The sequence below is a fragment of the Trichechus manatus genome, unplaced genomic scaffold (genome assembly GCF_000243295.1).
Source record: "Trichechus manatus latirostris isolate Lorelei unplaced genomic scaffold, TriManLat1.0 scaffold00197, whole genome shotgun sequence".
NCBI classification, from domain to species: Eukaryota; Metazoa; Chordata; class Mammalia; order Sirenia; family Trichechidae; genus Trichechus; species Trichechus manatus.
Window position 1 is genome coordinate 3282968 of NW_004444133.1, and position 22352 is coordinate 3305319.

At 38.8% G+C, this 22352-nt stretch overlaps 1 non-coding gene across 1 annotated transcript; it reads right to left on the reverse strand.

Annotated features, from left to right (window-relative positions):
* Window positions 1-8105: 8105 nt before the first annotated feature.
* On the reverse strand, window positions 8106-8211 carry LOC111822710 (U6 spliceosomal RNA). The gene has a single exon (XR_002825838.1). It is a non-coding gene; the product is annotated as a U6 spliceosomal RNA (small nuclear RNA).
* Between the last annotated feature and the right edge of the window lie 14141 nt (window positions 8212-22352).

Here is a 22352-nt window from a genome sequence, read left to right on the forward strand (position 1 = left end):
AAGCATACATTTTACCATGTAACTTCAGTAGAATACTTATTACAAACAAAATAAAATTTGAGACATTGCAGGCTTTGCCTGCATCTCAAAAATAATATTTATTTTTCAAATTCTATTAGATTCAATCAAGTAATATTTGTTTTTAATTTAATTGTGTCACTTTTGAATGGGTTGCTCTGGTATCCTGCAGAGCTTTACTTTCCTCTGCTCTTACATAAGTTAAAATAGGAGCCCCAAGAAGCATGTAGGTCCCTACAAAACCATGTAAACGTTCATATTCTCTAACTTATAATTTAGAAATTTAATATGCCTTAACTTTGAATTGAGAAGAAACTCTCATGGTGCAATGGTTAAGTGCTTGGCTGCTAACAGAAAGGTTGGTGATTCAAACCCACCCAGTGGCTCTGAGGGAGAAAGACCTCGTGATCTGCTTCTGTAAAGATAACAGCCTAGAAAATCCTATGGTGCAGTTCTACTCTGTTACATGGGGTCGCTGCGAGTAGGAATCAACGAGAATGCACTTAACAGCAACAATAACAATGGTGGATTTGGGGTTATTTTTTAACAAGTGTGCACTATATTGATTTCCCAAGAGTTGCTTTCTACAGATTAAATATCTTACGTCAGAGAATACCTTTAAGTGGTAATCCTTAAGGCCATTCCTGATTTCTACATTAACTCTTTCCAGTCATAGGGCCACTGAGTTATTTAGTGCATGGAATGATACCAAGATGGTGTCTGAGTAAGGCACCATGATTCCAAAAGTGCTGGTTTTCTACCTCTTTCTCTCAAGGTGTAATAATGCGTATAACTGCTCTAAATGATTGTGAAATGAAAATTAAGTCGGTGGTTATTTTAAACGTTCCCACGGAAAGATTTTAATGAGTTTTCCAGTAGATGAGCTAATTTTATATAATGTAGTAGGGATGATTTAAAAGTCTACATCCAATAAACACATAAAAGACATACCTTACCTTAGCTATGTGTGATTATATATATGGATGTATGTATAATATATATGCATGTATAGATAATTTTGGAGCCCTGGTGGCACAGTGGTTAAGAGCTCAGCGCTAACCAAAAAGTTGGCAGTTCCAGTCTACCCGCTGTTCTTTGGAAACCCTATGGGGCAGTTCTACTCTGTCCTATAGGGTTCCTATGAGTTGGAATCTACTCCATGCAATGGGTATAGATAATTTAGACACAGCCTACTTTAGTTATGTGATGTGTGTGTTTACGATTTTGACACACCCTACTTCAGCCGTGTGTTAGTTTTTTCCCTCTGACCATATAATTCTATTTTAAATATGAAGTAAGATGACTTTAAAAATGTTAATTATAGAATCAATCCAAGCTTATCTGAGTCATGCAGTGACCTTCCTCTACCTCACCGCACCCCACCACCTCCCACTGTTATTTTTGTACATTGGTTTTTTTTTTAATAAGACAGATTTCCTTTCCAAGCAATGAGTGCAAACTCCTGACTGAAAAGATGAAAATGCTAATGGAGCTGTCTGTTGTTGCTGTTGCTAGATGCCATAGAGTAGGTTCCAACTCATAGGGAACTTATGTATTACATAAGGTGAAATGAAATGTTGCCCAGTCCTGCACCTTTCTCACAATAGTTGTTATGTTTAAGCCCATTGTTGCAGGCACTGCATCAATCTATCTCGTTGAAAGTCTCCCTCTTTTTCACTGACCTTCTACTATTTTATCAAGCATGATATCCTTTTCCAGGGATTGGTCACTCCTGATAACATGTCCAAAGTAAGGGAGGTGTCTAACATATCCAAATTGATTTTTCCAGGTTTATCTGCTATATATGTGCTATTCTTTTTCTGGTAGCTTAAGAATCAATTCTTTCAGCAGATTTATCTCCTACGGCTAAGGGAACAAGAATGCCCGCTTAGAAAAAGATGTATATGAGATTATACAGTGGAGATTTTGTTACTTTTTTTTTTTTTTCTCTCTCTCTTTTGGTAATGGAAAGACCTTTGCCTTGCAAAGGCAAAACTAGGAAGAGCTTTATACTTTTGCTTAAACATTAGACAGAAATACATCCATTTAAAATGTATGCCCTGTGTGAGTAGACAGGTGGGTTTGGGTTCAGTCTTGGTAGAAGCTGGAATGGGTTCTCTCTAAGGATAAAATGACCAGAAGGCGCTGTTTTGTCTTTTCATGATAGGGATTTGGTCGAGAGGAAGTGGGAGGCTTTATATCTGTGTCTAGTAAGAAGCAAAGGAGGATGAAAAAAGGATTACAGCATCTAATACTGGACTCCTTATTGTTCATGTCACACTTTAAATTATTAATCACAGTTGTTCATAAGACCTCAGTCTCTATTTCATGCTACAAGGGTATTCTTTCAAAAAACAGGAAGTGACACTTTAAGTAGAAGGGACACTTTAAGTAACTGCAGATTTACAGTGACTACCAGACTGATCCCTGCTCATTGTCACTGCTTTCCTGTTTTGGTCTGGAGGAAGTGGTGGAGAAAGAAGAGAGAGGGTGGGAGAGGTGACCCCATTACAATGACTCATCAGCCCTAGCCTGGCTTTGCCTTAGTGGAAGAGTGATGAAAACTCTTTAAACAGTTGCCAACAGCTCAATAGAAAATATTTGACATCTCACATACATCAACAAACAAGAGTTAAAGGTTAAATCACACACAACTCAAGTGCTGGGAAAAAGGATGTATTTATGTCATCAAATTTCTTTGTTCTAGGACCACCCTGTGTCAACAAGGAGACACCTTCCCTGGTTGGAGGCACCAGGACAACAGAGACTGATCCATAATTTGTGCACCAGTGGCAAATCTCCTTCTAAGCATTTGTAGTTTGTTTCTAATTTTAAGGACTTCTTCGCAGTTCTTTTCATTCTTCCCAATAGCTACATATTTCGAACAATCTGGTTGATTATCTTTCCCCTTCCTTCATCCACATTCTTGAGATCCCAAGCATGAAGTTTAATTTGTTCTTGTTGTTGTTGTTAGATGCTGTCAAGTCGGTTCTAACTCATAGTGACCCTATGTATAACAGAACGAAACACTGCCCAGTCCTGCACCATCCTTACAATCTTCGCTATGCCTGAGCCCATGGTTGCAGCCCACTGTGTTGATCCATTGTGTTGAGGGCCGTCCTCTCCTTCACTGACGGTCTACTTTACCAAGCATGATGTCCTTCTCCAGGGACTGGTCCCTCCTGATAACATGTCCAAAGTACTTGAAAAGAAAAGAAGGTGGAAGGAATACTTTCTTGTACCAAAAAGAATTGGTAGTCGTTCAACCGTTTCAGAAGGTAGCATATGGTCAAGAACCAACAGTATTTAAGGTTAGTTTAGAAGGAGGAAAAAATTCAAGGGAAAGATTTTTTTTCTTTATATATTTTCTGTGTTAATTCTAAACTCAGTGAGCACACATTCTAAAATCCCCTCTGATGGTGGTATGGCAGAGAGAGGTACTATACTGATACCTTTACTTAGTTTGTGCTCACATTCTATAGGTTTAATGATAGAAGGTTTAATCTACTGCTTTTCATAAGAACATGTTATCTGGAGGGACCAGACCCTGGAGAAGGACATCATGCTTGGTAAAGTAAAGGGTCAGTGAAAAAGAAGAAGACTCTCAATGAGATGGATTGACACAGTAGCTGCATTGAACAGTGGGCTCAAACATAGCAATGATTATGAGGATGGAACAGGACTGGGCAGTGTTTTGTTGTGTTGTACATAGGGTTGCGATGACTTGGAACTGACTGGACGGCACCTAACAACAACAACAATTGTGAAAGATTGGGCTGGAGATTTTTTGACCTGTTCAAGAAATGTTTAATTTAAAATTTGTGAAGAAAAGTAAATATACTTTCCAGAGAATTGAAAAGGTCATGAAGGCAAACAAGCATGCCATAGAAGTAAAAAATGTAGTATAGAAAAATGTTTCTTATTTTTGGTGGATCAAGTTCCCTTTAGAGAATCTGGTGAGAGCTATGGATTATCTGCTTACACTAAAGTTTGCACTCAGTTTCAGGAGAATCAGAGAACCCTTGCTGACTTTCCATAGAAATTCTATAGGTGCATGAACCCCATTAAAGTGTCCCTGATATAAAAAGTTCCTGTTGTACATGGGGGCCTCCAAATGTAGCCCCCATGCCTGCCCACCACATTGAGCGTTAGATTACAAAGTCAATGAACAATAGGTAAGGATACCAGTTGTAGTTGAGTTGACTTCAACTCATGGCGACCCTTGTGTGTCAGAGTAGAACTGTGCTCTATAGGTTTTCAATGGATGATTTTTTAGACCATAGATATAGTCAAAAGCACCTTTACAACTAAATGTTTTACAAAAACAGGACTTTGTCCTCCTTCCCTGGATAGTGCTGGAAGAGCAAGGCTAGTTCATTCATTCTACATTCACGTTTTCTGGATTTTCTACAGATCTTGTATACCCACCAGTTGCTAGATTCTTTTCATATGTTAGTACTGTCATTTAAGCTACAACAAAATTTGTTCATTGTTCTTATTTCTGGCCTAGAAAACATTTAACCTGGTCTATGGACTTGTTTTCTTTCTGGTCCCTGTGTTACGAATATGTCTAAGTTGGAGAAAGACACATTTAACCATCATCATCTGATGCCATGAACTATTGGTACCATTTAAATAACTTCCTTTATTTTGAATAGGCCTCATCAACATTCTGATTAATTTTCATTTTACATGACAGTGAATGCAGAGATCTCGAAATAAACTCACTATTACTTCAAAACCACAGTGGTATTTAGACCTTCAATGCTTTAAAAGAGAAGCATTTTTATGAAAATATTTTTTATAATCTCATTGCAATGTAAATGGATTTTTTTTTTTTTTTTTTTTTGAAATACGATGTGTTTTATTTTATGTATCTAAAAGCATTATCCAAGAAGGGGTCCACAGTCTTCTACAGACTAACAAAGGAGTCCATGGTGCAAAAAGTTTAAGAGCCTCTGGCAAAAGAGACGATAGAAATAATTTTTAATTGGTGCATGGACTGGAATTCAAGGTTTATGGATTTGTTAGAAATGTTATAAAGGTACACTTGACCTCGAAGGAATGGGAAGCATCCTAACCCGGCCACTCAACGGAGGATTCTGTAACCTGATCAGACTAGAAGTTTAGCTGATCTGGCTGCTAAAATATGGTTACATCTGCCTTGAGCAAAACATTCCTGCAAGGCGCTTGTCAGAGTGCTTGAGTCAAAAGCAGGGACTTCGCTACATTTATTAGGTTGTGAGACTGTGTTTTTTCTGCCTAGTTGCTACTAAATTTTGGAAAGAATGTAAGAATTTAGACTTGCTTTCATCACAGCATACCCACGTAGCAGTGTGGTTATTGGGGTAGGTAACATGTAACTCTTATCTACTTCTGACAATCAGAGGTGACACATCTTACCAAAAGAACTTCACAGTTTTCAGCAGCCAAACTAGCTTACCTCAGTCTGCCCTTATTTTGTTATTTGTCTTAACATTAAGAATTGCGGTATTTTTCTATGGACGACTGGTTTGTTTTTACTTTTATAGTCAATGTGAATCTTGTAACTGACTATTTCTTTCCTCTTTATCTTAGCTGTTTGACAGTTAACCGTTAAATCTGTTGACTGCCTCTAGCAAGTATATAAAATTTCATGGCATAACTGTTGTGCTTATATTTCATTCCCAGGAGGCGCATACTGAGTGATTAAGAACATGAGTTCTGGAGACAGACAACTTGGGTTCATATCTACTGGTTAACTAGCAATGCGACCTTGAACATATTAACCTTTCAGTTTTCTTATCAGTCCTCACAGAGGTGTCCATGATTAAATGAAATAACAGATGTAAAGCACTTAGAGCAGTAAGTCAGACTCACAGAAAGAATGAAATAAGTGTTAGATATTATTCCTGCCTCATACTTCCCTAGATAATTTTTATTTGCCTCATGTTTTATTCCTTCTTTTGTTTGCTGAAATCTTGCTAACACATAGAATACATTTTTTGCAAACCTCCTTAGTTCCTTTTGGGGTCCTGATAGCTAAGTGGAGAATGGATGTGGAGAGGGTAGGAGTGGAAGTTTGGAAGTCAGATTGAGGATGTAAGAATTATTCATCTGATAGAAAATAAAAACTGAACTAAAATAGTAGCAGCTGGGATGTAGAGGAAGAGAAATGTGATGGTTAATTTTATGTGTCACCTTGGCTAGGCCATGGTGCCCAGTTGTTTGCTCAAACACTAATCTAGATGTTTCTATGAAGGTATCTAGATGTGATTGACATATATAATCAGTTGCCTTTAAGTTAAGCCAATTACCCTCTATAATACGAGTGGGCTTCATCCAATCAGTTAAAGGCCTTAAGAGCAAAAACTGAGGTTTCCATAAAGGAGGGAGCTTCTGCCTCAAGATCTTAACATAGATATCTTTCTGGAGTTTCCAGCTCCCTGGCCTACTATTTTAGAAACAAGAGTGTCAGAGTTTTCACCCTGTCACCTGATCCTCAGATTTTGGACTTGTCATCCCCCACAACCAAGTGAGCCAATTCCTTAAATAAACCTCTCTCTCTTTATGGGACAATTAAATGGAGAAGCTTCACTGACCATTAAAAATAAGCATCTAGACTTAAGGAGAGATTATAAAGCTGATACATTGGTTTAGGATTTAGCAAGCATACCTTTTTTAGTAGAAGCAATGATTATAGGTAAATTTGTTCAGTGATTAAAAGAAACCTAAGGAAATTTTGAGAAGTAGGCTTGAAGACAAAGACTGTGACTTATTCATCTTTGTATTCTCAACACCTTAGCCAGGCTTTAGCACAGAGGAATGTCATGGATTGAATTGTGTCCCCCAAAAATATCTGTCAACTTGTCCAGGTCGTAATTCCCAGAGTTGTATGATTGTCTACCATTTTATCATCTGATGTGATTTCCCTATGTGTTGTAAATTCTATCACTATGATGTAAAAAGATGGATTAGCAACAGTTATATTGATGAGGTCCACAAGATTAGATAGTGTCTTAAGCCAATCTCTTTTGAGATATAAAAGAGAGAAGCGAGCAGAGACACATAGGGACCTCATATCACCAAGAAAGCAGCACCGGGAGCAAAGCGTGTCCTTTGGACCTGCGGTTCCTGTGCTGAGATGCTCCCAGACTAAGGGAAGACTGATGACAAAGACCTTCCTCCAGAGCCGACAGAGACAGAAAGACTTTCCCTGGAGCTGGTGCCCTGAATTTGGACTTCTAGCTTACTGGATTGTGAAAGAATAAACTTCTCTTTGTTAAAGTCATCCACTTATATTATAGCAGCACTAGATAACTAGGAAAAGGAAGTACTCAAAAAACATCTATTTTATGACTGACCAAATGAATGAGTGAATGTGTAAATAAAGAAAGTCTCAAAAGAGATTGAGAAAGAACAGTTAGAATGATGACAGAGAACTAGGAGAGAGGAATTTCTTAGAAGATAAGGGAACCAAGTTTTCAGAATGAGTACAGTCAACGTTTTTGGATGGATGGCATAAAACTGAGACAGAGTTAGTGCACTGGATGACAGAATCAGAATGCAAAAAGATTTCGAGAGCGTGGAAATGAGAGTCAAATCTCTTTAAGTGATGTTTACTAGGGATGAATGTAAAACCCTAACTTAGGTCCGGAAAACCTAAGTACTGGAAGTAGATGACCTGGTTTAATTGCATTCCTGGAGTTTAATAATACACTGAAAGTTCAATATAAATTAATACTGGAGCCTGACTGCCAACATGTGTAATTAGGCAATGTTAATAAAAATATCCAGTACAGAAAAATGGGGATAATAATATTTTTATATATGTGATAGATACAGTTTAGGACAATGAATTTCAAGGGAAAAATTATAAAACTATAGTATACTCCAAGAAAGACAATCAAAATAAGGAAGGGTCTGAAGGTCACATCATTCACTTGGGGACTGGTTGAGGGAAGACATAGAAGGGATATGCCATGTTTCTCTTCATGCTCAAGAGAGATTAATCTTATTCTGTGTAGCTCAACTGAGATCAAAGGGAAGAACTATAGATGTTATTGACTAAGAGAATCCAAATCTCGGTCTATAAGAAAGAATTTTCTACAATTAGGCCTGCTTTTACAAATTTGCACATCATCCTTGGGCAGAGTCCATGCTCATCTTCTCTGTATGTTCCAATTTTAGTATACGTGCTACTGAAGTGAGCACATATACTGACTTTTGATGGAATTAGTTTATTTGGGGAAAAACAACATACAGTCTCCTTTATTTATTCATTGAACTAATATTTCTTGGGTATCTACCAATATTCCCAAGGTACTATGCTAAGTGTAAGAAACACAACTGGAGGTATATGGCTGCTGCTCTATTGGAGCTTACATTTTAGAATTTATTTATCAAGTGTTTGTTGGGTTCAGGCTGTGTGATAGACTTGTCCTAAACCCAAGGGATATAGTGACAAAGGCCTCTGTTTTCATGGTGTTTACAGCCTAATGGGGGAGGAGGAAAATCTTAAACAAATAAATATATAAATACATATAAAATTACAGACTAGATGGCCATTTGTGCCATCTATGTAGGAGGATGGGTCCTGAAAGAGGGTAAATAATTAGTGGACTGATGTAGTTTAGGGAGGTCAGAGAAAGTCTCTGTAAGAAAATGATGTGTATGTCAAGATCTACAGGATGGAAAGGTTGCTGGCAAAACATGGAATGAACAGCATGTGTAAGGGAGTGTTCAAGGAACTGAGAGAAGGCCAGAGTCACTGGAACAGGGTAAACACCAGAGATAGTGGCAGGAGGTGAGTTTGGTGAGGTGTGCAATAGTCAGCCCAGGCAAGTCTCACGGGCCCTTCTAAGAATTAGTTTTATGCTAAATGCAAGTGAAAGCAATTTTAATAGGACACTGGTATAATAAAATAAAAATACATTAAAGAAAAAGAGTCTTCTGGATTCTGTGTGAAGAATGCATTGGACAAGAAAAAAATTGGACGGGGAGAAAATACGGATCCTACTGCATTAGTCTACATGAGAGATAATGGCATTTTGGAAGAGGAGGGACGTAGTGGAGATGGAGAGCAGTGGATGAATTCAAAGCGTATTTTAGAGTAGATTTAATAGCACTTGGTGGCCATATTGATTTGACTTGCACTGGTTTGACATGGAGATTTAGAAGGAGGAGTGTTTTCAGAACAGCCCTCAAGAGTCTGTCTCCTGTAACAACATAGACTGTGATACTATTTTCTGAGAAGGGTCATTAGAAGAGCAATATGTTTGGGGTGGTGGTAAAGACCATGAATATGGGTTCCTTTTGGACATGTGACATTTTAGATGACTATAGATATCTGTTATGGGTTGAATTGTGTCCCCCCAGAATATGTGTTGTAAATCTAACCTCTATGCCTGTGGTTATAATCCCATTTGAGAATGGGTTTTCTTTGTTGTGTTAATAAGGTAGGATTAGTGTAGGCTGTGGCTTAAATCGATCTCTTTTTTGAGATATAAAAGAGATTAAGCAAGCAAGCAAGAGAAGAGAGATGTCATGTCACATCAAGATCACCCAAGAGCAGAAGCTCAGAAGAGACAAAGAACTTCTTCCAGAACTGAAAGAGAAAGAAAGGCTTCCCCTACAGCCAACATCCTGAATTTGGACTTCTAGCCTCCTAAATTGTGAGAAAATAAATTTCTGTTTGTTAAAGCCATCCACGTGCGCTATTTCTGTTATGGCAGCACTAGATAACTGAGATGGAATTTGATATTGGAAGAGCGGGGTGCTGTTGTAACAGATACCTAAAACTTGAAAGTGGTTTTGGAGTTGGGTAATGGGTAGAGGCTGGAATAGTTTTAAGGTGTCTAATAGTAAAAGCCTAGATTGCCTTGAAGAGACTATTGGAAGAATTATGGATGTCAAAGGCAATTATGGTGAGGGCTCAGAAGGAAGTGAGGAGAGATATAGAGAAATTCTCTATCAACTTACAGAATACACATGGTGCCAGCAACAGAATGTTGCTAAAAATATGGACATTAAATGTGCTTCTAGTGAGGTTTTAAAAGAAAACAATGAAGGTGTGATTGGCCAATGGAGAAAGGGCAATGCTTTTTATGTAGTGGCAAAGAACTTATCTGAATTATGTTGAAATGTTTCGTGGAAGATAGAACTTGTAAGCGGTGAACTTGGATATCTGGCTGATAAGATCTTTCTCAGCAAGATCTTAAAAGGTTCGTGTGATTTCTTATTGCTGCTTATCATAAAATGGAAGAGGAAAGAGATGGACATAAAAATGAACCATGCATAAATGCCCATCAACAGAAGAATAGATAAACAAATTATGGTACATACATACAATGAAATACTATGCAACAATAAAGAACAATGATAAATCCGTAAAACATCTCACAACATGAGTGAATCTGGAGGGCATTATGGTGAGTAAAATAAGTCAATCACAAAAAGACAAATATTATATGAGACCACTATTATAAAAACTTAGGTTTAAACACAGAAAGAAACTATCTTTAATGGTTATGAGGGAGAGGAGGGCTGAAGAGGGGAAATCACTAACTAGATAGTAGGCAAGTGTTAACTTTGGTAATGGGAAAGACAACACACAATATAGGGAAAGTCAGCACAACTTGACAAAGGCAAAGTAATACAAGCTTCCTAGACACATCCAAACACCTTCAGGGACCGAGTTACTGTGGCTGAGGGCTGGGGACTATAGTCTTGGCATAACATAGTGCGTAAAGAAAATGTTCTACATCTTACTTTGATGAGTAGCATCTGGGGTCTTAAAAGATTGCAAGAGGCCATCTAAGATACATCTATTGGTCCCATCCTATCAAGAGCAAAGGAGAATGAAAAAAAACAAAGACACAAGGAAAATATTAGCTCAAAGGACTAAAGAACCACATGAACCACAGTCTCCACCAGCCTAAGCCCAGAAGAACTAGATGGTGCCCAGCTACCATCACAGACTGCTCTGACAGGGATCACAATAGAGGATCCCTGATAGAGCAGGAGAAAAACGTAGAACAAAATTCAAATTAACAAAGAAAGACCAGATCTACTGGTCTGACAGAGACTGAAGGAATCACCAAAACTATGGCCCCTGGAAACCCTGCTAACTCATAACTGAAATCACTCCCAAAGTGCACCTTTCAGCCAAAGATTAGATAAGCCTATAAAATAAGCAATAACACACGTAAGGAACGTGCTTCTTAGTTCAATCATGTATACGAGACCAAATAGGTAACACCTGCCCAAAAGCAAAGATGAGAAGACAGAAAGGGACAGGAAAACTGGTGAATGGACATGGGGAAACAGGTGGAAAGGGGGAGAGAGCTGACACATTGTGGGGATTGGAAAAATATCATAAAACAACTTGTGTATAAATTTTTGAATGAGAAACTAATTTGTGTTGCAAACTTTTGTCTAAAGCACAATAAAAAAAAATGAACTCTGGAAAATGAACGTAAAACTAGAAGTTTTGGAAAATTCTGTTGTACAAACTAAGGACGTGTGTCCTAGAATGTTCACCAAGGATGTGACTACATAAACTTTAGTTAAAGAAATTAAGCCTGTGACTGATGGATCTAACCAACTACCACAGAAGAAAGCTTATCAGCTTAGACTGAAGGGGACAGAGAAAGAATGAAAGGAAATAACACTATCTGCCTCTTTGAATTCAACAGGCAGGAAACAGGCCAAAGGAGCTACATCTGTCCTCCACCAAGAAAAGGACCATCTCTGGAGCAGCTCAGAGATCAGCAGAACTCTTGGAAGGAGCATGGGAAGCAGGGCCTTCTCAGTTCCAAAGAGTGAGGCCATGGTCTCCTGTATCTCAAAGGGTGGGGCCACAGCCTCCAAGGTTTCAATGAGTCAGATCTTTGCCAACTTGGTTCTGGTGTGTGGGGTTGCTGTTAAGGTGTGCCAGGGGGATGGGACTGCTGTCCAAAGCTGAGGGGGCAGAGCTGACATGCCCAAGGAGCAGAAGGATGGACCTGCTGTGGCCAAACGGGTGGAGTCACCACTCAGATGGACTAGGAGAATGGGGCCACTGAAAACCAAGGGAGCAGGGTTGGAATCCCAGTGAGTATAGGAAGGCGAAGCTGAAGCCCAAGGCCAAGGGGCCTCCACCCAGAATCCAGAGGATGTGACCAATACCCAGAATCTGGAGGGCAGGGCAATTGCCTAGATGGTCACAGAGAAGAGAGGATTATTTTCAAGCTTTGAGAGCTAATGTAAATTATTCTGCTGGGTTTTGGACTTGCTTGATGTTGTTATCCCCTCTTTCCCTCTAGTTTCTCTCATTTGTAATGGAAATGTCTACCTTGTACCGGCTTCACCATTGTACTTTGGAAAAAGACAATTTATAATCTAGGTTTCACAGATGCACAGATGAAGAGGTATTTTACCCCAGGACGGAATACTCCTAAAGTCTCATCCATATTTGATTTAGATAATTTAGAAGATGAGATTTTGGACTTGGAGTTGATTTAAGACTTTCCAGATGATGAGATGGGGTGAATGTATTTTGCATGTGGCAAGAACATGAATTTTGGAGGGCCAAAGGGTGGAATGTTATGGGTTGAATTATGTCCCCCAAAAATATGTGTTGTAAATCCTAACCTCTATGCCGGTGGTTATAATCTCATTTGGGAATGAGTTTTCTTTGTTATGTTAATAGGACAGGATTAGTGTGAGGTGTGTCTTAAGTCAATCTCTGAGATATAAAAGAGATAAAACAAGCGAGCAAGAGAATAGAGATGAGAGAAGAAAGATGCCATGCCACATGAAGATCACCCAGGAGCAGAAGCTCCGCAGAGACAAGTATTTTCCTCCAGAGCTGAGAGAGAAAGAAAGCCTTCCCCTAGAGCCAGTACCCTGAATTCAGACTTCTAGTCTCCTAAACTGTGAGGAAATAAATTTGTGTTTGTTAAAGCCATCCATTTGTTTTATTTCTGTTATAACCACACTAGATAACTAAGACAACATCCAACTGATATCATTTAGGAAGTTAGCTGTAAGAGACCTGGACTGGAAATACAAATTGGGGAATCATTAGTGTAGAGTCGCCTAAGGAGAATGTAGAATGAGAAAAGAATAAGATTAAAGACCATGTTTTGAGGAATTCTCCCTTTTAAAATTTTGGTAGATCAGGATGAGCTGGCAAAAGAGGTTGTGAACAATAGATCACAGTTGTAGGAGGAAAACCAGGCAAGTGTGGTGTAACAGAATGGAAGAAAGTTTCCAATAAGGGAGATTGTGGACGTCGTCAAATGCTACTAAAAGGCCAGATAACATGTGGACTAAAAAATGTCAAATGCATTTGATAACAAGAATGATATAATAGATGAACTCATTTCACAACATATGCCCACCACCCAAAGGTTTTGTTGAGTGAACTAGGTTTCTGAATTAGGTATGTTGGACAACATGAGCTCTAACTCTGTCTGTAATTTCTGAGTCCTAGAAGAAAATACATTTTTATATAAAACGAGAAGAGGCTCTGATTTTAAAGGTTGGGGAAAGGAAGCAATATTGTTCCATGAAGACTTTCACACGCATTAACAATAAACGTTAGATCAGAGCTTATTCATACCACTACTTCAGCAGGGATAAAAAGGGCAGAGTTGGAGACCATTTCCTCAGTTTAGGGGCTGAATCACACATGGTTATAGTCACTCATTCTGACCGTGTTTATCTACTGACCTAGGACTAAATGGGCAGGTAAAACCTCTGGTTTATGGGCCCAGCAAGCTTTGCTCCAGAAAATCAGTCAAAACTCCTGGACTCACTGTCCCTGTTCGGACTAATATTTGGATAACGGTAACAACACATCAGTCTGGACCTTTCATCACTTTCCCTTGGTGCTCAAGCTAGAGAGAGCCTTCTTTAATGGACCAATTATTAAGAACAAAGACATGACTTTCCACACGGACACAGTTCCCAAATAATAAGAATGAAGATTTGCTGAGTAAATATTAGACAAGATAAAAATGAAGATTGAGGAAGTACCAAATATTGGAACTTTATTTATTTAAACCAGTTGCTGTCAAGTTAATCCCGACTCATGGCAACCTCATGTGTGTCAGAGGAGAACTTTGCTCCATAAGGTTTTCAATGCCTGATTTTTTGGAGGCGAATCTCCAGCCCTTTTTTCTGAGGCACCTCTGGATGAAATCAAAACATCAACATTTCACTTAGCAGGCGAACAATTAACCATTTATATTACCCAGGAATTCCTTTATTCACTTCCTCTTTTTCTTCCTTCCTTCTTTACTTATTTATGGCAAGGGAAAGGGAATTATTTTCACATATTTATTGTCTATGGTTTTTTTTGTTTTTTTTTTTTTTACACAGCTGCTTAAAATTGTTCTTATTATTCATGGACATCCTATTGAAGGATTGCATAAATATCACAGTTTATAATGTGTCCCTGAGGGATGGGCTGATTATATTATTTGGTGTTCAACTGGGCTGTTTGACTCTGCTCCGTCTCCCTTCAGTTCCCCCATTTATATTAGGGATGAGGGAGAATTTCAAGCCTCCACTTTGTCAAAAGAAAACTGTGTGGCACTGACATTCTCAAGACTTTTGTTTTTTAGAAGGAATTCATATAGAAACCTTGTTACCTGAGTTGATTCAAAATGGAGCTTTAAAAATGCAGATGTTCAGATTATCTATGGTCTTTTACTTGTGCTATTTCTGTTCCTCCTTCTTTGTTAGTACTGAGGGTGACCTTAGAGTCACATTCTCATAATTAAGTTGTTCTCTAGAGGCTTGATGGGTTCCTAGCAATCTGAGAGAATTCAATGGAACATGTGCTGCAAATATTTCTTCAGAATTATATACAAGTCTCACACAGAGAAGTTACCTAGAAGCCATTAAAATCAGAGATGTTTGATAAGATAAATATGAGAAAGAAGATCACTAAGTCAGTCAAAGGGAAGATAAGATAAACATTCTTAGGACTCAAGGTATGTTTCTGCAACTACTATTAAATGCCAAGGGGCCTTTCAAATAAACAAAGAAGCAGAAGAGAAGAATTAGCCTGGAATAGAGTGAGGCTGAGTCTCATCATTCTCCTCCAAGTCCAATAATAAGTCATTTTTCTTTATGTAGTCTCTTGATCCACTACTTCTCCGCTTAATCCAACAATTCAATTGACCATCTTATTTTAACCCATTATCTTAAATGTGGCCTTTGCAAGAGGCTCCTACTTTGGTCTCTCCTCCATTGTGCCTTCCTGCACACTACTATCTAATTAAATTTTCTAAAATGCTTCTTTCATAATGACTCTCTAGAATTCAAAATCCTCCACTGATTTCATGTGTTATGACAATAAAAAAATCCCATCTCCTCAGGCTGGCACATTAGAACTTTCAGAGGACCCAACCAATCATGTATTTTCCCCTTTAATTGTCCCATAAACACACTCAGGGTGTTTCTACCTCTGCATTTGCTCCCATTGTTTCCTTCTCCTGGAATGCTGTAAAAAAACAGTTGCCATCAACTCGAACCAGGGGCTGATTACCCAGTAAGCAAGGTAAGCACGGGCTTACTTTTGCTTACTTACTAATCTGTAGTGAACAATTTCACATCCATCCCTGTCAGGGATTGTAAATTTGAAAAGAGGTGTGAATCTGTAGGAAGGTGCTGTGGGGTTGGGAGAGAGACAGAAGCCAGCCCTACCTAGAAGCAGAATCTTTGATGTGGTAAAAAAATATGTAATTGTTCACTACAGATGATCTGATAAGAAAGGTAAGCACTGTGTTTACCACACCTATTGGATAATCTGCCCCTGCTCGCTACCTTGAATTATGCACTTTCTACCTTTATATCTATAGGTTTCTGCATCTAGATTAATCTCTACTAGGGCAGGAGAATTCTGTTTATGATCCTCTATCTCCCCCGTTGCCTTTGAGTTGATTCCGACTCATAGCGACCCTATAGGACAGTAGACCCGCCCCATAGAGTTTCCAAGGAGCGCCTGGCAGATTCCAGCAACCATAGCCCTTAACCACTACGCCACTAGGCTTTCCTCTAGCTGTTTAGTACTCCTGAACTCCTCCACAGAAATGCCTGGCCTGAGGTCAGCGGGACCTTCAGGCCACCAAGGTGTAGATTCAAGGTGCATTCCGACAAGAAAGGAAGAAATGCTAGCTTGGAAACCTAATTGTGAAGTAGGAATGAAGAAGGACAGCTTTTACCAAATATTTTAGCAAGTGTAATGAGCAATAAAAAATAGAAGGTATTTTTATCTTTGTAGCGCTCTCTCTCACTTTTTAAAACCAATCTCCCCATTTTTTGTACTGAATCATATTTCTTAGATCCTTCGGGAGTTTGTTTTCTCTTTTAGCCTTCCCGTCACCCTTAAGCACATCTTATTAGTCACCTAAGACATGTCTTCTCTTCCAAATAATCTGGATAAAATGTTTTATTTCATTGTCTAACCTTTCTCTTCCTTCAGTTATAACATATGATTTCCTCTTTATGTATTTATTTCTTAAACTTCATTGTTATTCATTCGTATTCTCTTGCTGGGTCAAGAGAGATCCCCTCTCTCATCCTGCTCTTTGCTTTTCTCCTTTCCTTTAGACAGTTAACTGCTAAAGGCATTGATTAGCATTTCTATATAGAATGCATCTTACATTCAAGTTAGCACAAGGGTATAACCTTTTTTTATTCCGTATGTTTCCTGAACAGTCATGTTTTAACTTTGTGTATGTACTTGATATTGTCTGAATGTTTATACGGAAATTGAAGATAAGGTTTCATAATTAATTGCCTCAGAGCAATGGCTTAGAGACATTAATAGCTTAGATTTTTCTGATAATCAATACAATTTTTTCTCATTTTATTTTTTTCCTTCCTGGAGAAGCCCTGGTGTGCAGTGGTTAAAGAGCTCGGCTGCTAACCAAAAAGTCGGCAGTTCGAACCCACCAGGTGCTCCACGGGAGAATGATGTGGCAGTCTGCTTCCAGAAAGATTTACAGCCATGGAAACCCTATGGGGCAGTTCTCTGTCCTATACGGTCGTAATGAGTCAAAATTGACTTCACGGCAGTGGGTTTGGTTTTTGCCTTTACTAGCCTATATTTAATTCTCCTGCATCATTTAGGAGGGAAAATGTCTAAGGGAAAATGTTACTGCAGCTTATCCATATAGTATGCAGTAAACAGTATTGTCAGACGTATAAAAAGGATGGGTGCTTTGTCATTTATAAAATAAATGGATGCCTTTCCTTGTCGTGTAATCACATCCACTCTTCCTCCACTGAAATGGTGGTTTCCTTCCTTCTGATTAAAACCAGTTCCTGTTTTAACAGACTTTGTCCTAATCTCTGGGACACTATTTACTCAGCACTATAGTAGGGAGAGATCAACTCAGAACAGTTGCCCAAAGGTGATCTCTATTTGTCCCAGGAGAGGAGTAGGGGAATGGGGTGCATGAAATGTAGGTGATATTTCATGCCAGTACTTAGTTGGCTTGGCTGACATATCCACTCGGTCCTAGCAGCAGTTTACCCTGGACTGGGACCAGAAAAGACAAATTCCTTCTACATCAAAAGATTCCCAAACTGCACAAGAAAATTTATTAATGTGAAGAATATTACTTTTTAACTCATGGCTTTAACATACGCTTCTTCTTTTTTTCTTCTTCTTCTCTTCCCTCCTTCCTTCCTCTCTTTCTTTAATTGTGAATTTTTTTTTTTTTTTTTGCCACTCTTAGTCAGTGTTCACTCTTATACTTAATATATTGATGCAGCTTGCGGGCAATCTGGTTTCCTTTAGCTGAGTAGCCTGAAAGGTCATTTGAAACGAGAGGCTTGAACATATCCATACATTTTGACATTCTTATTTTACCTTGTCTTAGCTTACTGCATGGCCCAGGTGGCACAGAGGTTAAGTGTTTGGCTGCTAATCAAAAGGTCGGCAGTTCAAATCCACCAGCTGCTCTTTGGAAACCCTATGGGACAGTTCTACTTTGTCCTATAGGTTTGCTATGAGTCGGAATCGACTACACAGCAATGGGTTTGTTTGGTTTTCTTTTTAGCTTACTGTATGTTTAGCAGTTGAGTAAAATGATAATATAACAATAATAATAAAAGTTTATATTTATTAAGTATTTAATGTGTACAAGCTCTTATTATTGTTATATTATCATTTTACTCAATTGCTAAACATACAGTAAGCTAAAAAAATAATAATAAGAGCTTATATTTATTAAGTATTTAAGGTATACAGGAGTCCTGGTGGTGCAGTGGTTAAGAGCTATGGCTGCTAGGGGGGTTGGGCCAAGATGACGGAGTAGTCAGATGCTCCGGTGGACACTCTTACAAAGAAGACCTGAAGAAACAAGTGATTCGATTATATATGACAATCTGGGAGCCCTGAACATCAAAGGCAAATTTGAGGAACGGACTGAGTGGCAGGAGGAGGGAAGGATGGTTTGGAAGCAGCGAGGAGTTGCCAGACCTGACTTGGTGAGAGCCTTAGCCCTTCAGGTCTGATCAGCTAGGGGGGTGAGCAGTGAGGCAGGGAAGCATTGGTGCTCAGGAGGCGTATTCCACATAGGGAGAGACCCAGCCGCTGAGAGTCTACTAGACCACACGGAACCAGTGAGAAACAGCCCTAGATTGCTGAAAGATAAGTATTTGTGTCTGGCCTACCATGTGGATCAAAAACATCCCCTGTAGGGAAAAACCTCTCTCCCACTTACCTCCCTGCTCCCTGCTGTGCACTGGGTACTGCACTGGTTTCAGCAATTGCTGAGTCCCCTGAGCTGGAAGTAGAATCCATCACACCCCCAGAGCCATTCTCCCGGCCTTGGAGAGTGAACAAATTAACAAACGGAAAAAAAAAAAAAAAAACTTCCGGCTCTGCTGAGCCAGGAACTCAGGGTAGGCACAGCTCCTTTGACTAGACACAGGCATAACAGATCCATGGACTTTGAGTGCCTTTCCCCTACATAGACTTGTGTGGGCCCATTTCAACAGCGTAGGCCCTCATTACTGCAGTACAACAGGGTATATACCTAAAGTTTAACCTCATCTGTTTCAGCTGTGAAGTGGCAGGTTCATGACATTTGACTCTGCTCTGCCATTAAGCAGGGTCTTCACTTACCCACATCAGGGGCTTGAGGACTGGTGACTCCACCCATGCCACCTAGTCACCTGCAATAGGGTCCCAAGAATAAGAAGTGCCCCCCAGTCCTTACAGCCAACAGCATTGGGTACTCATACTCCGGCTGCAAAACCCACCCACCTACTCACTCTAGGAAACATGGACATGCCTTCCTCCTGGACACTCGGGGGTGGCTGTCAGTCCCCTACCTTGCTCAGAGTGTGTCCCCCTGCTACAGCCAGATGCCTGTGCCTACACCAATCATCCATGCCTGTCTAAGACTGTAGGTAAGAGCCTGCACTACACACTTTGTGGCTATCTACCTGGTCACCTGAGCTGAATCCATACAGGAGGAGTAGGCAGACTCCTGAGCTCACATACCTAGTAACAGATGTATCCACCTGGTGACAAGACATTAGAGCTTCAAAGGTGCCAATAATCAAACTAGATCACACGAGCAGCCTATTTGGACATATCAAAACAAAACAAGAAGCTAGGACACAGTAAGCAAACATAACATAAATAAATATAATAACTTATTGATGGCTTGGAGGCAACAGTCAATATCAAATCACGTAAAGATGCAGTCCATGATGACTTCAGCAAGCTCCTAAAATAAAGAATCTAGAAATTTTCCAGAGGAGGAAAATTTCTTGGAATTACTGGAGGCAGAATACAAAAGATTAATATACAGAACTCTTCAAGAAATTACGAAGGAAATTAAGCAAAATGCAGAATATGAAACAGAGGAAATTAAAAAGATTAGAGAAGAGCATAATGACAAATCTAACAGCCTGCAAGAATGCATAGAGAGACAGCAATCAGAAATCCAGAAGATTAACAATAAAATGTCAGAATTAAACAACTCAAAAGAAAGTCATAGGAGCAGAACTGAGGCAATGGAAGTCAGAATTCATGAGATTGAAGATAAAGCACTTGACACAACTTATCTGAGGGAAAATCAGATAAAAGGATTAAAAAAATGAAGAAAACCTAAGAATTATGTGGGACTCAATCAAGAGGAATAACCTACGAGTGATTGGAGTACCAAAATAGGAGGGGATTAACAAAAATACAGAGAGAATTGTTGAAGATTTGTTGGCAGAAAACTTCCCTGATATTGTGAAAGATGACAGAATATCTAACCAAGATGCTCATCAAACCCCAAGTAAGGTAGATCCCAAAAGACAGTCACCAAGACATATTATAATCAAAATTGCCAAAACCAATGATAAAGAGAATTTTAAGAGCAGCTAGGGACAAACGAAAAGTCATCTACAAAGGAGAGTCGATAAGAATAAGCTCAGACTACTCAGCAGAAACCCTGCAGACAAGAAGGCGATGAGATGACATATATAAAGCCTTGAAGGAAAAAAATTACCAGCCAAGAATTATATATCCAGCAAAAGTGTCTCTCAAATATGATGGTAAAATTAGGGCATTTCCAGATGAACAGAAGTTAACGGAATTTGCAAAAACCAAACCAAAATTACAAGAAATACTAAAGGGAGTCCTCTGGTTGGAAAATCAATAACATCAGATAAAAACCCAAGACTACAACATCCTCCAGTTAGAAAATCAATAACATAAGATAACAACCCAAGACTACAACACAGGACAGACCAACCAGATATGAACCCCAAGAGGGAAGTCACAAAAACAAACCAAAGCCAAAACACTGAAAATGGGGAAACAGATGTTAATATGTAAAAGATGACAACATTGAAACAAACAGAGAGACTTAAAAAATGTAGACATAGATTTTCATACGGAGAGGAAGTCAAAGAGATACAAAGAAATAAAAGACGGGTATAAACTTAGAAAAATGGGGTAAATATTAAGGTAACCAAAAAGGAAACTAACAATCTTACAAGTCAAAATAAAAAACTAGAAAAATATAAGGAGTCAACAAATACAAAATCAACAGAAATAAAAAAGATGAAAAGAAAACATATAAAGAAAAATGACTAAGCACAGAAATTAAGTGGAACAAAGAAACTATGAACAACATACAAAAAAAGGCATCAAAATGACAGCACTAAACTCATACCTATCAACAATTATGCTGAATGTAAATGGACTAAATGAACCAATAAGGAGACAGAGAGTGGCAGATTGGATTAAAAAAACACTATCCATCTATATGCTGCCTACAAGAGACACACTTTAGACTTAAAGACATAAACAAACGAAAACTCAAGGATGGAAAAAAAATATATCCAGCAAACAACACTCAAAAAAGAGCAGGAGTGGCAATATTAACCTCTGACAAAATAGACTTTAAAGTAGAATCTACCACAAAGGATAAGGAAGGACACTATATAATGATTAAACGGTCAATACACCAGGAGGACATAACTATGATAAATGTTTACATACCCAGCCACAGGGCTCCAAAATACATAAAACAAACTCTTACAGCACTGAAAAGAGAGATAGACAGCTCCACAATAATAGTAGGAGACTTCAACACACCACTTTCAGTGAAGGACAAAACATCCAGAAAGAAGCTCAGCAAAGACACGGAGGATCTAAATGCTACAATCAACCACCTTGATATCATAGACATATACTGAACACTCCACCCAACAGCAGCCGAGTATACTTTCTTTTCCAATGCACATGGAACATTCTCCAGGATAGACTACATATTAGGCCATAAAGCAAGCCTTAACAGAATCTGAAGCATCGAAATATTACAAAGCATCTTTTCTGACCATAAAGCCATAAAAATAGAAATCAACAACAGAAAAGGCAAGGAAAAAAATCAAACACTTGGAAATTGAACAACACCTTGCTCAAAAACTATTGGGTCATAAAAGAAATTAAGAATGGAATAAAGAAATTCATAGAATCAAACGAAAATGAAAACACATCCTACCAGAACCTTTGGGACACAGCAAAAACTGTGCTCAGAGGTCAGTTTACAGCAATAAATGTACACATCCAAAAAGAAGAAAGGGCCATAATCAAAACATTAACCCTACAACTGCAACAGTGGAAAGAGAGCAGCAAAAGAAGCCCTCAGGTACCAGAAGAAAGGAAATAATCAGAATTAGAGCAGAATTAAATGAAATAGAGAATAGAAAACCAACTGAGTTAACAAGACCAAAATCTGGTTCTTTGACGAGATCAACAAAATTGATAAACCATTGGCCAAACTGACAAAAGAAAAACAGGAGAGGAAGCAAATAACCCATATAAGAAATGAGATGGGTGATAT